This window comes from Hemiscyllium ocellatum, unplaced genomic scaffold (genome assembly GCF_020745735.1).
Source record: "Hemiscyllium ocellatum isolate sHemOce1 unplaced genomic scaffold, sHemOce1.pat.X.cur. scaffold_115_pat_ctg1, whole genome shotgun sequence".
NCBI classification, from domain to species: domain Eukaryota; kingdom Metazoa; phylum Chordata; class Chondrichthyes; order Orectolobiformes; family Hemiscylliidae; genus Hemiscyllium; species Hemiscyllium ocellatum.
In genome coordinates, this window is record NW_026867690.1 from 383,335 (window position 1) to 401,617 (window position 18,283).

An 18,283-nucleotide genomic window follows, 5' to 3' on the forward strand; every position below is an offset into this window, starting at 1 on the left:
ACACTGTGCTCAGGGACACCCACCCAGCTCATGGACTGTCCCTCTGGGCTGCTCATTCCGTGTTCGTACACATTCACTTTGAGCTGACTTGAATGCTCACATTGCCTTACCTCACCCTGCCTTTAGCAGTGTTACCCCTCAGCTAGAGCTACCAGGCTCACCCACCTGCTGCATTGTCTTGGCGTTTAGTGCAAACACAAATCCAGGAAGCTTGGTATCATTGTCCACAGTCAATCACGGTGCCTAGCACAGGGAGTCAGGGGGAGTCTCAAGTCCCAGTCCGGGAGCTTGGACACGGTCAGTCTGTCTCTCGTGATTGTTAGGGTCAGGATCATTCCCCTGCAAAGGGGGAGGGCGGTGGTGAGAAGCTGAATGTTAGTAGACTTGGAGGAAGGTATCGGTTCCTTGATTAGCAAGTTTGCAGATGACACTAAGATTGGTGGAGTAGCAGACAGTGAAGGGGAATGTCAGATAATACAACAGAATATAGATAGATTGGAGAGGCGGGCCGAGAAAGGGCAGATGGAGTTCAATCCGGGCAAATGCGAGGTGATGCATTTCGGAAGATCCAATTCAGGAGTGAACTATATAGTAAATGGGAAGGTCCTGGGAAAAATTAAGATCTGGGTATTCAGATCCATTGTTCCTTGAAGGTGGTAACGCAGGTCAGTAAAGTGGCCAAGGCAGCATACGTCATGCTTTCCTTCATTGGACGTGGTATTGAGTCCAACAGTTGGTAGGTCATGTTACAGTCGTATAGGACTTTGGTTTAGAATATTACGTACGGTTCTGGTCTGCTCATTACCAAAATGATGTGCATGTTTTGGAGAGGGTGCAGAGGAGTTCACCTGGATATTGCCTGGTATAGAGGGCACTAGCAATAAGGAGAGATTGAATAGTTTTGGATTATTTTCATTAGAAAGATGAAGGTTGACTGGAGACCTGATTGCGGTCTGCAAAAGCATGGGATGTATAGACAAGGTGGATAGCAAGAAGCATTTTTCCCCCAGAGTGTGGAACTCAATTACTAGGGGTCACGAGTTCACAGAGAGAAGGTAGAGGTTTAGGGCAGATATGTGTGGAAAGATCATTACGCAGAGAGTGATGGGGGCCTGGAACACTTTGCCAGCGGAGCTGGTACAGGCGGGAATTATAACGTCAGTTAAGATGTATCCATACAGATGTATGAATGGGTAAGGAGCAAAGTGGTACAGATCCTCACCAAATAGGCGAAGTGATAGGCGACAGGTTTAGACAGAGAATCTGGATCAGCGGAGGCTTAGCGACCTGAAGAGCGTGTTCCTGTGCTGTGAGTTTCTTTGTTCTTTCAATGGCCTGCAGTTTAGATGGATCTTATAGTAGGATAAAAGATTGACACAACATTTAGGGCTAAAGAACCTGTACTGTGCTGTACTGTTCTATGTTCTAATTAGGGAGGGTTACATTGCAGGAAGAGGTTTCGGGAGGCTGAAGAGGATGGAATCTGAATGAATAGATACATTAGGGAGCTTTACTAGGATTGTCGGAGGTTACAGAGACAGCAATGGTCTGATCTAGAGAAAACGACATAGACTGGAAGGGTTGTGGGGACTGGAGGTGTTTTCACAGGGAGCACATAGAACCACTGGGTGTTACAGAAAGGTGGAGAGCTGTACGGTCTACGTGCGTTCATGAAGATGGAGAGGTTGGGAGGGATGGAGCGGTTTACAGGGAGAAGGGTGTTAGTAGGATGGAGCGGTTTACACAGACAGGGAGGATTTTCGGTGAATGGAGCAGATGACAGAGATAAAGTGGGTTGTATAGACTGGGGGACCAAACAGAGATATGGAGGGTAGTCGTGACTGAAGATGTTTGGAGATATAGGAAGTTTTACTTCTGCAGATTATTCAGATACGAAGGGTGTGGGGTCTGACAGATTATCCAGAAGGGCAGTAATTTTGGTTGGAGACAGTTTCACAGATAAGGAAGCATTAGTAACCTCCTCCAGAATGGTCAAACGGGAAAGGGTTGTAGGGGAGGGTGAGTTTACACAGGTAGGGGCGTAAGAGCTAGAGAAGGTTATGGAGAAGAGTAAATGGATGGAGATACAGGAGGGTCTTACATTGAAAGGGTAAGTGTTAGCGATGGGATGATGTCACACAGAGAGTGAGTCTCATCAGAACTGGATCGGGAGAATCACAGGCTTTCAGTGGGTTATACAGATCGGGTGTGCTGCTGGCACCTGAGAGGATTGTTGTGTCTCCACGGAGTGATAGTGTCTTTAGGACTCGAAGAGGTACGTAGATACAGAAACATTGAAGACAATGTGTGCCGCCTTCTTTTTCTTGAACAGAGCCTCATATCCCCCATCAGCCAGGGATCCCTAAACCTGGCAGCTTTTCCCTTGCTCTAACAGGGATATTTTGGATTCTTGAGACCACACTTTTAAAAGCCTCCCATTTGCCAGTCATTCTTTTTCCTTCAAACAGACCACCCAGTGGATGGGTGCATGATGTGAAGGAGCTGATGTTGGACTGGGATGGACAACATTAAAACTCACACAATACCAGCTTACAGTCCAGCAGGTTCATTTGGAGGCACTGGGTTTCATAGCGCTGCTCCTTCATCAGGTGGTTGTCGAGCACAATAAACAGGCACAGAATTTATAGCAACAGGATTGCAGTGTGATGGAATGTAATATCCAACAAACTTAGTTTAAGTTTTCATCTTTTAGAATGATCACCTGGACTTCAAAAGCTGGTGCTTTGAATTAAATCTCTTGGACTATAACCTGCTGTTGTGTGATTTTTAATTCATCCAATCGACCTCTGCTTGATTCTCCCAAATAGCCTCAAAATTGGTCCTGCTCCAGACTAAGACCGTAATCTGTGGACCTGCCTGATCTTTTCTTCACAACTATGTTAAAACGAGGACAGTTGTGGTCATTGGACACGAAGTGCTCTACGACTGACACTTCAGTCACTTGCCCGACCACGTTTTCTGAGGGGAGGTCTCGTTTTCAGCTGCCTGAGTAGAGTGGGGCCCTCTCCATATTGATCTAGGAAACCTTCTTGGACACATTTGACAAATTCCACCCCATACAGGACTTTTACATTCTGGTTGGTCCAATCAATACAGGGGAAGTTAAAATTCCAACCAATACTATTCTGTTATTTCTGTAGGTACCTGCAACCTCTCTTCACATCTGCTCCTCTCGTACCCACTGGCTATTTGGCGATCCGGAACACCATCCCAGCAGACTGACCATCCCCTTTTTGTTTCTAATTTCGATACATGTGACCTCATTTGATCACCCCGAAAGAGTATCCTCTCTAAGCACGGTCGTTATGTCCTCCCTTATCAATAAGGCAGCTGCCTCTCCTCACTTACTTGTCCTTCTATCACGCCTGTACCTTGTGTGTCCTGGAACACTGAGCTGCCAGTCCTGCCCTTCTCTCAGCCATGTTTCTGTTATGGCTATAATATCGCAGTCCCCAGAGCCAATCTATGCTCTGAGCTCACCTGCCTTGCCAGTCAGGCCTCGTGTGTTGAAATAAATGTCCTTTAAACCAGAAGTCTTTTCCCTCCCTATTCTGTGCCCCGGATATCCTGGATAGGAAACTTGCTCTTGATGGCTGATGTATTTTCCCCTGACTGGTTGATGGTACCTCTCTTACTCAGAGTCCAAACCCCTGCCAAACTAGTTTAAACCGTCCAGGGTAAGACAAACAAATCTCCACCCAGGGATACTGATGCCCTTCTGGTCCCCCTTGTTCAGGTTACCTCTACCCCAGAAGAGATCCCAATGATCCAAGAACTAAAAATTCGACGCCTCCACCAGCCCCTCAACCACACCCCATATGGTCTATCTTTCTATTTCTATCCTCACTGGCACGTGGCACTGGGAGTAATCCGGTGATCACAACCCTTGAGGTCCTGCTTTTTAGCTTCTTTCCTCACTCCCTGTACATATTTCACAGGATCCCTTCCCCTTGACTAACTATGTCATGTGGACCGGTGTGCACAATGACCTCTGTGTACTTACCCTGTCACTTCAGAATGTTCAGTCACCGCTCAGAGACACCCTTGACCCTGGTACCCGGGAGGCAGCACACCATCTTGGGGTATCTTGTCTGTCCCCCGACAAGTGAGGCTCCTATCAGTATCACTATCATTAGAGAGGATCTGGCAAACCGAGACTGAGAGGACAATCTGCAGTTGGTTCTATATTTGGAAAATGAGAGTATGTTCAAGTGATACACTGAGAATTCATGGCCAGTGTGGTCCTAGCAAGGGAATAGTAAAGGCAGCAAGACCAGCGGATACCGGTAAAGCGAAATCGTGAGTTTGATAAAGAAAATACAGTGCAATAAACTCAGGTGAAGGCATTCAAAAGTATAGAGTGTGCAAGGAGGCTCCTTAAAAATGAAGGACAAACAATGGCCATTATTCATCCTTGGGAGATGGTGTTAAGGAAAAGCCACAAGGTATTTTAGCAGTATAGTTAGAACAAGAGAGTTACTGGGGAAACAGTGGGGTCTGTTAGAAACCAAAGGGACAATCGGCACATGGAGCCAGAGGAAGTAGGTGAGGTCTTCAATGAATACTTCCCATCTGTATTCACACAGGAGCAATGCATTGTAGCCGGGGATTTCAGTAGGTATGGTGAGATTCTCAAACATGTTAAGATCAATAAGGAGGAGGTATTAAATGTTTTCACAGGCATAAAGGTAGAGGAATCCCCAAAACCCAATGAAATGTATCCCACGCTGCTATGGGAGGTAAGGGAGGACATTGCTGGGGCCCTGGTATTTCATATTTCATACTTTGCTGGATGATTGGAGGATAGCTAATGTGGTTCCTATGTTCAAGAAGGGCAGCAGGGATAGGCCAGATAATTACAGAGCAGATAGTCTGACAGCATGGGGAGGGAAATTATTGGGAACAATTCTGAGGAGCAGAATGAATCAAAATTTGGAAAGGCAGAGATCAATTAGGGATACGCATAATAGATTTGGTAGAGTAAGATCCTTTCCCAAATTCAGCTGAGATTTATATTTGAAATTACGATTGAGGATTTTGATGAGGGCTGTGCAGGTGATGGAGCTCATTACATCGTTTGACGAGGTCCCACATTGAAGGTTGGTCCAACAGACAGGATCCACAACTGGTGGAGGGCTGTTTTACGATTGAAATTCTTTCACCAAAGTTGTACCACAGGGATCTGTGCGGGAGCGATTGCTGTTTATTATATATATTAATAACTCTGATGTGAAAGCAGAAGATGTCATTAGTAGGTTTGCAAATGACATGAAAGGTGAGGATGTTGTCCATAGTGAGGTGGATGGTGCCAGGTTGTAGTCTGAAGGTAGAAGCTGGGACAGAACATCAAGTTAGGAACTTAAGTAGAAACATCAGGAAAGAGCACAGCAGAGAGTGATGGAAAACTGATTGATTCAAGTGCATTTATTTCAAACTAAAAGGCCGAACAATGAAGGCAAATGAAATCGGCGTATGGATGAGAACATGGGACTGGAATACCATAGATATGGCAGAATCACAGCTGAGAGCGGGACAGGACTGGGAGCTAAATGTTCCAGGATACAGATTCCATAGGGAGGATAAAACAGGAAGTGAGAGATGAGAGGGTGGGGCTTTTGATCAGTGGAATACCACGGTAGCACTGAGGGAGGATATTCCTGGGGAAAGCCCATTGAAGCTATAGTAGTGCAATTGAGAAATGGGAATGCATCATCATCAGTTTGATATGACTGTACTACAGGCCCACAACAGTCAGCGAGATTTTGGGGTTGGAATGGTCAGGGATTTTAACTTTCCAAACCTAGTCTGGGACTGCCAGAGTGCTCACAGCTTGAATGGGTGGAATTTGTTAGGCATGTACAAGAAAAATGTCTCAGTCAAAATGTAAATGGTTGGAATGCAGGAAGGGGTAAAACCCGCCCTCTCCTTGGGGAACAAGGTAGGGAAAGGGACTGAGGCATTAGTGGGGCAACACTTTTGCAAAGTGAGCAGAATTGTATTAGTTTGAAAATAGCGATGGAAAAGCACAAGCTTGGTCCACAAGTTAAAGATCAAAATTCGTCTTGCCGCAATCCAGAAGGTCTTAGTGAAGAGGTTTTGGCAATTGATTGTGGAGGCTATTTGCAGGTAAAGGGACGTCAGGCAGGTGGGAAACTTTCAAAAGAGCGATAACATGCGAGTTCAGGGACACCATAGTTCTGTGAGTGTGAAGGACAATGCTAACAAAAGTGAGATACACTGGATAAATGGGGGTATTGAGGATCTGGTCAACAAAAAGTGGGAACATGTCACATATAGGCAGCTGGATTAAGGGAATCCATTGAAGAACATAGCGGGTGGAGTAATTCACTTAAGAGGGAAATCAGGAGTGCACAAAGGGGACCACAAAAAGCATTGGCAGATCAGGCTGAGGAAAATCCAAAGAGATTCTTCAAGCATATTCTTCAGGAGATTAACGAGTGGCAGAGTATAGCTCCTTGACGACGAATGGAGCCATCCAAGTGTGGAAACACAGGAGATGGGTGAGATCCTGAACAAAAATTTCACATTTGAACTTAACTTGGAGAAATACTGGGAAAGTCAGGGAATAAGGAACAGTAACGTCTTCAAAAGACTCCACTTAACAGAACAGGAGGTACTGAAACTTCTGAAATGCATATAAGATGGACAAATCCTTGAGAATTAATCAAGTATATCCCAGGATATTGCGGGAAGCTCAGGATGAAATTGTCGGGTCCCATAAAAGAGATATTTCTATCACTGATAGCCATGGGTGATGAGCTGGAAGCCTGGAGTGGGGCTAAGGTTGTGCCAGTACTTAGGAGAGGCTGCAAGGGAAAGTCAGGGACATCAACGCAAATTCGTTTGATGTCAGCGATGCAGACGTTGTTGGAAGCGATTCTGCCGGACAGGTGTTACATGCATTTGCAACGACAAGGATTGATTAGGGATAATCAGCACAGCTTTAGAACGCTGCATAGAATTCTGATCATCCTGATCTGGGAAGCATTTCCTGAAATTGCAAATGGAACAAAGATTGACGAAGATGTTCCTGATACTGGATGGTTTGACAGAATCGGAGAGGCTGGATAAGCTGGAAAATACATGGGGGAATGAGATAGATTTGGCAGAGAAGTTTATGTAGAATGCGAAGAATTTTCTACAGCACACAAGTACAAAAAAGCAACTGGAGAGACACTAGGGCTCCTCAATGATCAGTGAGGCCATCCAAGTGTCGAACCACAGGAGATGGGCGAGAGCCTAAATGAGCGTTTCATGTCAGAACGTACTGTGGACAAAGACTAGGAAACAAAGGGAAAGAAACAGTGATGGCTTGTAAAGAGTCTCCATTACAGAAGAGGTGGTGCTGGAGATCTTAGAACACAAAGGTAGAGAAAGCCCTAGCTCCTGAAGAAGTGTATACCAGAACATTGTGGCAAAGTAGCAGCAGGGATGCGAACAGAAATATTTCTTTCATTGTCCTTCACATTTCCACTGGGTGTAGGTGGCTGAGGGGTGACCTTATAACGCTTTATAAACCCATGAGGGGTACAGGTAGCCAATGTCTTTTCCCGAGGGTAGTGGAGTCCATAACTAGATGGGATGGAACTGCAGAAGGATAAGGTGTTAGCAATTCTGGAAAGTGTAAAAAGTGGGCCCCTGGGCCAGATGGGATGTATTCTTGGCTTCTCTGGGAGGCCAGTAAGAAGATTGCTGAGCCTTTGGCTTTGATATTTATGTCGTCATTGCCTTCAGGAATAGTGTCAGAAGGCCAGACGACAGCAAATATTGTCCCCTTGACCAAGAAGGGGAATAGAGACAACCCTGGGTAATTATAGAGCTGTGAGTCTCACTTCGATTCTTGGTAAAGTGTTGGAAAGGCTTGTAATAGCTTGCATTTATAATCTGGAGATGAATACGTTGATGAGGGATAGTCAGAACGGTTTAGTGAAGGGTAAGTCATGCCTCACAAACCTTGTTGAATTCTTTGAGGTGACCAAACAGGTGGATGTGGGTAAAGCAGAACTTGGTAATGCAGATGAGCAGAGAGATCACTGTGTCCATATACATGGATCATTGAAAGTTGCCACCCAGTTTGACAGGGTTGTTAAGAAGGCATTCACCATGTGAGCTTTTATTGGTACAGGGATTGAATTTCGGAACCATGAGATAATGCTGCAGCTGTACAAATATCTAGTGCGGCCGCATTTGGAGTGTTGCCTATAGTCCAGGTCACCGCATTAGAAGAAGCATGTTAAAATATTTGGAAAGGGTTCCGAGGAGTTTTACTACGATGTTGCCTGGTACGGAGGGAAGGTATTATGAGGAAGGCTGAGGGACTTGAATCTGTTTGTGTTTGAGAGAAGAGTTTAAGGCCAATTTATTGAGACATATAAGATAATCAGAGGGTGACATGGGTTGGACAGTGAGAGCCTTTTCCCTCGGATGGCGATGCCTAGCACGAGGGCAAATAGCTTTAAATTGAGGTAGTAATAATATTAACAATAATTAATAAACCTGGGACAAATGCCAGAGGTAGATTCTTTACTCAGAATAGTCAGAGCGTGGAATGCATGGCCTGAAACAGTGGCAGACTCGACAACTTTGTGGGCATTTAAACGGTCATTGGACAGGCATATGGGTCAGAATGGAATAGGGAAGGTTAGATGGGCTTCAGATTGGCTCCACAGGTTGGCACACATTCTGGGCCGAACTGTACTGTCATATTCTATGTTCTGTGTTCTGGAGGGCATAAGTAGGAGATGGGAGAGGAAAAAACTGAAAAGGGTTAAGAGGAGAAGATTTTCCACACAGAGTATGGTGCAGGTATGGAATGGGTTTCCAGGGGAAGTGGTAGAGAAAAGTACAATAACAACATCTAAAAAACATTTGGGTAGGTACATGGAGAGGAGAAGGTTTAAAGAGATATGGGTCAAGTGCAGGGAAATGCGACTCGGTCAGGGAGTCTGGTCAGCATGGACTAGTTGGATCGAAGGAACCGTTTCCGTGCTGCATGACCCTGTCTCCTATTATTGGAGGAGGATACTATTGAGATAAGGCATGTTATAGACACTGAAGCAAGTTACAGCGATAGGGAAAGTAGTCTGGAATGCAGTACAATTCAAGTATGTAGAGGGAGTATAGGGAGGGGAGGAGGTTACTGGGACAGGAACTGTTATAATAGTTACAATTTATTGAAGCTACTAGTCACCAAGACATGCCATAGATAGTGTGTTGCAGAGTAGTGAGTCTTATCACAACAGAACTTACTATAGGTGTGTTGATTGAGCTGTACGGTGCTCCCCCTCCATCACTGTATCTATGTCGTGTTTTGTTAGCCGATGTTTGGAGTTCTCTCTTTGCTCACTGCTCTATTCACTGTGTGTGATCTTACCTCACTGCAGGATTTATTGAAGACTCCAAATCTCCCTTCCTTTTGTCTCCCTGGCTGATCAACGATCTTCAATGTGGCGATGGACGATATACCCAGCAGCTGGGAAGTCTATTGAGTCAGGCCCTTCCTAATACCTACAGGAGTCTGAGGAATAGACAGTATGGGAAATTAGACTGATCCCGTGAGGGATACACATGGAGAATGGCACTAAGTCCAACAGAGATCTGAAAAACCCTGTCTCCATCCCTGGCCTGTGCTGCTGCGTCTCTCTGGAATGAAGACTTCAATTGGCTCAGGATCTGGAGTAGCTGCAAGAGTGAGAGATGCTGACAGAGGCAGCAATTAGACCCTCACAGTGAGGGATACCACATGGAGTGAGACTGAGTGATATCACCAGAGGGCAGGAAGATTTCATAATGAAACAATCATGTAGGAAGAACAGGTTTAGTTACCTGATGACCTGGTATCAGTGCTCAGGAATGAGCAACCTTTGAGCAGGTGAAGTGATGGCCTCGTGGTATTATTGCGAGAGCATGTATCCGAAACCTCACCCAATGTTCATTGGAGGCAGGTTTGAATCCCACCATCAGAAATGGTGGAATTTGCAAACATCATTTTTTTTTAAAAATTGCAATTAACAATCCATGAATAAGTATGAAATCATTGCTGATGTCCAAAACAATGTTGTTCATCAAAAATACACTCGGGGATATCTGCTATCCTCACGTGGTCTGTACGACATCCCCACAGCAAAGTGTTTGCCTCTGAAATGGCTGAGCAAGTTACTCAGCTTAAGAGCAGCGAGGGCTGGGCAAGAAAGGCTGGTCAGCCAGAGACACCAACATCCCATACCCGAGTTTAAAAATAAACCATTCGGATGGTCCCACTGGAAGTGTGCTGGGACCAGTGTCTTGGCCAATCACGTCGGTAGGTTTAGGGACAGGGTTTTAAACTGACAGAGAGGATGCAGGGACAGGGTTCAGGTGAAAGGAGCTTTCCAAATCCAAATAGAAAAGGTGAAGCTTTGGAACAGCATGGGAATGTGGCTGAAGACAAGCAGAAAGGAACAGGATGGGAACAAGTCTAACTAAAACTGTACGTCAGCGAATCAATTTGTGACAGGAAATTGTAGGAAACAGTAAATTATGTTTTTTTTTGTGGAATGGACAAAGTCTCTGCCATAAGGTAGATGGATTTGTGACACAGAGATAAAAGAGAATTAGACACTAGGGTGACGTGGTACAGGGTGAAAAAAGGTGGACATAAATATTCAATGGTTCACAACCTTGTGCAAACTCAGGCAAAGTGGACAACGCTAACAATAATTGATAACAAAGGCATTACAGAGAAAGCATTTGGCCGCAGATCATGAAGTAGAGTCAGTCTGAATGTAAATTCTGGCTACTACTTGCCAAGGACACAAGCAGCAGAACAGTTTTAGCCACCGAACAGCATTTCATTGCTCATCACTGCATTAAACAGGAACTCATTGGAATTTTTAATAAAGGCATAATGACAATTCAGTGAAAATTCAAAATTCTTATAATCTTGACAATCACACTGACAACAGTGATATTGGAAGGGACGTTCGGATAATTGTTTTCAGCGTATCTTTAAATAATACATTGTGCAACTGGTGAGGGACGTAACTGTCTCAGAGTGACTGTTGTGTGATAAAACTTAGTGAATGAGTCATGTCACCTGGAGAGATCCTCTGGGAAATTGTGATAAAGTGCAGTTTAAAGAAATATAAAATTTTAAAGTGAATCACAGAAAGGACAAGCTACAACTAAAAACAAAAATTGCCAATTACATGAGTCTGAGAGGTGAACTGACCAAGTTAAACAAGCTAAACAGATTGAAACATGTGTGTGTGTAAATGAACAGTGGTAAACATTTGAAGCAACAGTGTAAATCACTCAACAAAAGGATATTCCATTGAAACAGACAAAACCTCAATAAGACACTCACACCCATCCCTCACTCAGTACAAAATGGATCATATTAGATTATGAGGCTGAGAAGATCATCAAAAAGTACTTAAAATCCTGAAGTGCGAGAGTGCTTTCGGAGTAAGTTTTAAAGGGGTTGTAAAGGGTCTGTTAGCAGGAGGAGGGTAGTTGGAAGAGGAATCCCTGTGAGGGTATAATGTCACAATAGGCACAGGGAGAGGTGAAGGTGCTGGAGGTGGTGAGAGTGTTTCAGAGATAGTCAGGGCCTGAAGAGTATTTCAAACTAAGTACGGGTTATTGCAGCTGGAGAGGTTTGCAGAGGTAGGGAGGGACATATGTATTTTATTTATTCATTTATGGGATGTGGATGTCAGTGCCTGGACTAGCATTGTTTGACCCCACTCTTACTTACTCAGAGGACAGCTCAGAGTCAGCCCTCTTGCTGTGGGTCAGGAGTCACATGTTGGCCAGACCAGCTGAGAATGTTTGTTGTCATTCCCTAAAGCAGGTAAGTGAACCTGATGAGTTCTTCCTACTGATCAGCAATGCATTTATGGTGGCCTTGCCAATGTCTTGTACAGATACATGACATCCCAACTCCTACTTTCAATATCCTGCCCAATGAAGGTAACCAACCCAAACGCCTACTTCACCAGCCAGCCTGCCTGTGATGCAACTTTCAAAGAATTGTGTACCTGCATCCCTGTGTCTCTGACTAACAACACCACCCAGGGCACAAACATTAGCTGTACAAGTCCCACCCTGGTTTGTTTCACCAAATGGAACACTTCGCATTTATCTAATTAAACTCTATATGCTATTCTTCAGCCCACTCTCCCAGCAGTACTGTTAATCTTGTTGTATCATAGATGACCTTCTTCACTATCCACATTACCACCAATTCCAGTGTCACCCAAAAACCTTACTTACCAGGAAACCAATATTCCCATCCAAACCATTTACCCAAATGACAAACAACAGGGGACCCACTGAACCGCTGTTCATATGCTTCCCTTCAGAAAAACAACATGTCTCCCATCACCGTCCGTCTCCAACCATGAAGCCCAATTTTGTATCCAGTTGACTCGCTCCTCCTAAAGTCCATATTATTTTACACTGATCTAAGATTATTACCCCGTTTAACATACTAACACAGAATAGTACAGAACAAGACGCTTCGGCCATGATGCCATGTCAACCTTTTATCCGACTGTAAGACCAAACTAACTTCCATATCCTTGATTTTACTATCATCCATATGCCTATCCAAGAGTCTATTAAATATCCCGAAAGTATCTAATTTTACTACCATCATTGTCAGTGCATTCCAACCACCTATCATTCTCTATCCTTTTATCCATCCTCCATTCACCTTAAAGTTACACCCCTTGTAATAGCCATTTATGCCATAGGAGAAAAAGTCTCTCACTATTCACTCTCTCTGTGCCTCTCATCATCTTGTTCACCTCTACTACGTCGTCCCACCCCTTTCTTCACACCAATGAGAAAAGCCTTAGCTCCCTCAATCTTTCTTCATAAGAAATGCCATCCATTCCAGGCAGCATCCTGATAAATCTCCTGTCATCCGTCCTGCAAAGAGGAGACCAGAACGGAACACAATATTCCAAGTGTAGTCTCACCAGGATGCTATAAAGATGCAGAAAAACCTTCCCTTGATAACGAAAGCCAACACAACATATGCATTTTAACAACCCTATCAACGTGCGTGGTGATTTTGAGGGATCTATGGACATGGACCCCTTAATCTCTCTGATCTCCACACTGCCAAGCATTCTGCCTTCCGCCCTGAATTCTGTATTCAAATTCCACCTTCCAGAATAAATCACTTCACACTTTTCCAGCTCGAACGCCATCTGCCACTTCCAGCCCAGCTCTGCATCCTGTCAATGTCCCATTGCAACCTACAACAGCCCTCCACATTACCCACCACTCCACCGGATTGGAAAACTTACTAAACCACTCTCTAACATCCACATGCAAGTCACTTATAAAAATTACAGAGAGCAGAGTCCCAGAGCCGACTGTTACAGAACCCCACTGGTCACTGAGCTCCAGGCTCAATACTGTCCATTTGCTGCCATACTCTGTCTTCTCTGGGCCATCCAATCCTGTATCCAAACAGACAGATTTCCCTGTATCCCATACCTCCTTATTTTCCGAATGAGCTTCAACATATTCTGCCATATCTTCAAAGAATTCAAAAAGATTTGTGAGGCATGACCTGCCCTTCACAAACCCATGCTGACTGTCTTAAATTTAACTACGGTTTTCCACGTAGTCATAAATTCTGTCTGTCAGAGTCCTCTCCAATAATTTGCACACCACAGACATTAGACCAAATCTGTAATTCCCAGGATTCTACCTCCGTAACATGGCCCGGACTCCACAAATCTTCCCTCCTCTGCCACATTCCTCAAAAGGGCACTGGAGGGTGGTGGGGGTTACAGAGATAGGGAGGGATATCAGGACAGGAGGATTTTGCAGACATTATGAGATTTGCAGTGCCAAAAGTAAGATTCAGTAATTGTGAGGTTACATGGTTCTGAACGCATTTGAGGGGGGAGGGAGGATTGCAGCGAAATGAAAGGTTTCACAGTTTAGGTGTTTTGTTAGGACTGCAAGAGGTTACTGAGTTGGGGAAGGTTTAAACATTGGTGGATTTTACATAAACATGATTTTGATTGCAATGGCAGGAAGAGGATGCAGGAGGCTGGAGAGTATGGGGTCTGAACGCGTTTACACAAATGGGAAGAGTTGTCAGAGGTGGAGGTGTTTACAGAGGCAGCAATGGTCTGATCTGGAGCAGAGGATCCAGATTGGGAGGGATGTGGGGACTGGAGGTGGTTTTACAGGGAGGGAGGACCATAGAGCCACAGGAGGTTACAGAAATGTGGAGAGCTGTAGGGCCTGCAGGAGTTCATGGAGATGTGGAGGTTGGGAGGGATGGATCAGTTTACAAGGATAAGGATAGTGGGAGGACAGTGCTGGTTTATACTGACAGGTACTATTTAGGGAATGGAACAGATTACAGAGATAATGTAGGTAGTATAGACTGGAAGAAAAAACACATATGGAGAGTAGTCGGGACTGAAAAGGTTTAGAGATACCGAAATTCTTAGGTCCTGGTGTTATTTCGACATGGAGGATGTGGAATCGGACAGATTTTCCTGGAGATGAGAACAGCAATTTTGATTGGAGACAGTTACACAGATAAAGGAGCATTAGCCATCTCCTCCAGTTTGACCTAAGTGGGAAAGGGTTGTAGGGGAGGTTGTTGTTAACACAGATAGAGGTGTAAGAGCTGGAGATGTTTATGCAGATGAGTAGATGTGTGAAAATACTGGATGGTGATAGTGATGAGAGCATTTTACATAGATTGCAGGTCCTTTAGGAACTTGATTGGAACAGTGACAGGGACTGGAGTGGGTTCGACAGATCGGAGTATGGCAGAGACCTAAGAAGATTATAGGGTCTCCACAGATTGATTGTGCCTTTCGGGCTGGAAGAGGTTCGGTAGATACGGAAACCTTAAACCCAATGTATACCATCTTCATTTGCCAAACCAGAGCCTCAATATCCCTCATCAGCCAGGGATCCCCAAACCTTCCATTTTCCCTTCACCCTAACAGAAACATACTGACCCTGGATTTTCAGTATTACACTTTTAAAAGCCTCCCATTTTCCAGTCATTTCTTTTCCTTCAAACAGAGTCACCCACTCAACCTCTGCTAGGTCCTGCTTCATGGCCCCAAAACGGGCTGTGTTCCAGCACAGCTCCTTAACCTGTGGACCTCTCCTATCGTTTTCTGTAGTTACGTTCAAACTAATACTGTTGCGGTCACTGGACCCAAAGTGCTCTCCAACTGACAGTTCAGTCACTTCCTCATCTCATTTTTTCAGGGGAGATCCAATGTTGCGCCCATCTGAGTAGAGTAGGACCATCTACATATTGGTCAAGGAAACTTTCTTGCGCCCATTTCACAAATTGTTACCCATATGGGTCTTTTATTCTCTGAGTGCACAAGTCAATCCAGGGGAAATTCAAACGTCCAATCAATACTACTCTCTTATTCCTTCAGCTATCTACAGTCTCTCTACACATCTGCTCTTCTCATACCCGCTGGCTATTTGCGAGTCTGTAATACAGTCACAACAAAGTGACCGCCCCCTTCTTCTTTCTAACTTCTAACCATATGGCCTCGTTTGATGACTTTTTAGGATTATCCTCTTTGACCACTGTTACTCTGTTGTCTCTTATCTAAAGGGCAACTCCCTATCCTCATTTACTTGTCTTTCTCTCACACTTGTACCTTCTGTATCCTGGAACACTGAGCTGCCAGTCCTACCCTTCTCTCAGCCATGTTTCTGTTATGGTTATAATATCCCAGTCCCCAGAGCCGATCCATGCTCTGAGCTCACCTGCCTTACCAGTCAGGCCTCATGTGTCAAAATAAATGTCCTTTAAACCAAAAGTCTTTTCCCTCCCTTGACTGTGCCCCTGGATATCCCGAATAGGAAAATTGCTCTCGGTGGCTGGTCTATTTTCCTCTGACTGGCCGATGGTCTCTCTCTTTTTCAGAATCACAATCGCCTGGCAAACCAGGTTAAGCCCTCCCAGGTAACACTAGCAAATCTCCCTCCCAGGTTGCTAGTACCCCTCTGGTTCAAGTCTAACCCGTCCTTTTGTCTAGGTTACCTCTACTGCAGAAGAGATCCCAATGATCCAAAACGTAAACACCTTCCCCCTCCACCAGCTCCTGAGGCACTCATTCATCAGCTTATCTTTCTATTTCCGTATTCACTGGCGAGTGGCACTGGGAGTAATCTGGAGCTCACTGCCCTTGTCATCCTGCTTTTTAATTTCTTACCTAACTCCCAATACTCACTTGACCACAACACACCTAACTGTATCTATGCCATGTGTACTGATGTGCACAATCACTGGGTGTTTGCCCTCCACCTGGAGAAAAGGGCAAAATCCGACCTCCCCTTGGGAAACAAGGTAGGGAAAGGGACTGAGGTGTTAGTTGGGGAGCACTTTGACAAAGTGAGCACAACTATATTAGTTTGAAAACAGTTGTGGAAAAGGACAGGCCTGGCCCAGAAGTGAAACATCAAAATTGGCCTGCCCCAATCCAGAAGGTATTGGTCAAGAGCTTTTAACAGTTGATTGTGGAGACTATTTGCAGGTAAATGGACCTCAGACAGGTGGGGAACTTTCAAAAGAAAGATAAAATGAGAGTTTAGGGTGAGGATATTTCTGTTAGTGTGAAGGACAATGCTGACTACAAGTAGAAAATTCTGGATGACTGGGGTTATTGCGGTTCTGGTCAAGAAAAAGGCGGTCCATGTCATATATGGCCAGCTGGATTCCTCGAAGAACTTTGTGGGTGCAATAATACACTGAAGAGGGAGAGCAGGAAGGCAAACAGGAGACCTGAGAAAACTTTGGCTGGTAATGCTGAGGAAAATCCAAAGGGATTCTTCATGAATACTAACGAGAGAAGATTAACTAGGCACAGAATGTGTCCCCTTGAAGATCAATGGGATAATCCATGTGTGGAATCACAGTAGATGGGTGAGATCCTTAACGAAAATTTTACATCAGAACTGAAAAACTGGGGTAGTCAGGGAAATAAAGTCTTCAAAAGACTCTGCATATCAGAATAAGAGTTGCTGGAGATTTTAAAATGCGTAAAGAATGGACAAATCCCTGGAGCTAATCATGTATATCTGAGGACATTGGGGGTAACTTAGGAAGAAGTGCCCCTTAAAGAGGTATTTATATCAGTGACAGCCACGGGGGATGAGCTGGAAACCTGTTCAAGTAGTGTCTCACAAACTTGACTGAGTTTGTTGAATAGGTGACTAAGAACCCAGATGATAACAGAACAGGAGACTTTGTCTATACTGACCACAGCAATGCCTTGGACAGGGTTTACCGTGGAACACTGGTTAGTAAGGTTAGATTACATGGTAGCAGGGAGAGCTATCCAAATGGATACAAAATTGGCTTGACAGTAGGAGAAAGAGGGTGGTGGGAGAGGCTTGCTGTGCAGATTTTGGGCCTATCACTAGCAGTGTGCAAAAAGGAACAGTATCAAATCCACTATTATGCATCATTTACAGAAATTATTTCGGTAAGAGCATAGGAGTCATTGTTAGTAAGTTTGTTGATGAAAGTCCGGATAGAACACGGGTTATTGTGCGCAGGGAATACAGTTATCGAGGGGATCTCGAACAACAGCCAGTGGGCCAAGGAATGAAAAATGGAGTTGAATTCAGGTGCTGGATTTTGTTAAAACAAACTATGGAGGACTAACACATTTAATGGTCGGACATTGGACAGTGTTGGCGAACAGATAAAGAGACCAAGGAGTACAGTTACATTGTTCCTTGGATGTGGTATCACACGCGGACAGGGTGGGGAAAGGGCATTTAGCAGACTTACTCTCATAGGTCACAGCAAAGACTACATGAGTTGGTACATCATGATAAGGCTGTATAAGGCATTGCTGGGTCCCCAGTTGGAGTATTGCATAGAATTCTGATCGTCCTGCTTTAGGAAGCATTTCCTGAAACTGTAAATGGAGCAAAGATTGACGAAAATGTTTGTGATACTGGAGGGTTTGACAGAAACTGAGAGGCTGGATAAGTTGGAAAGTGACATAGGGAGATGAGATAGAATTGGCGTTTTAAGTTAAGGAGAATGCAAGGAAATTCTACAGCATACAAGTACAAAAACAACTAGAGAGACACTAGGACCGCGCAAATATCAATAAGGCCATCCATGAGTGGTATCACAGAAGACGGGTGAGACCCTAAATGAACATTTTATGTCAGAAATTACTGCGGACAAGTCAGTTAAAGACACAGTGATGGCTTGAAAAGATTT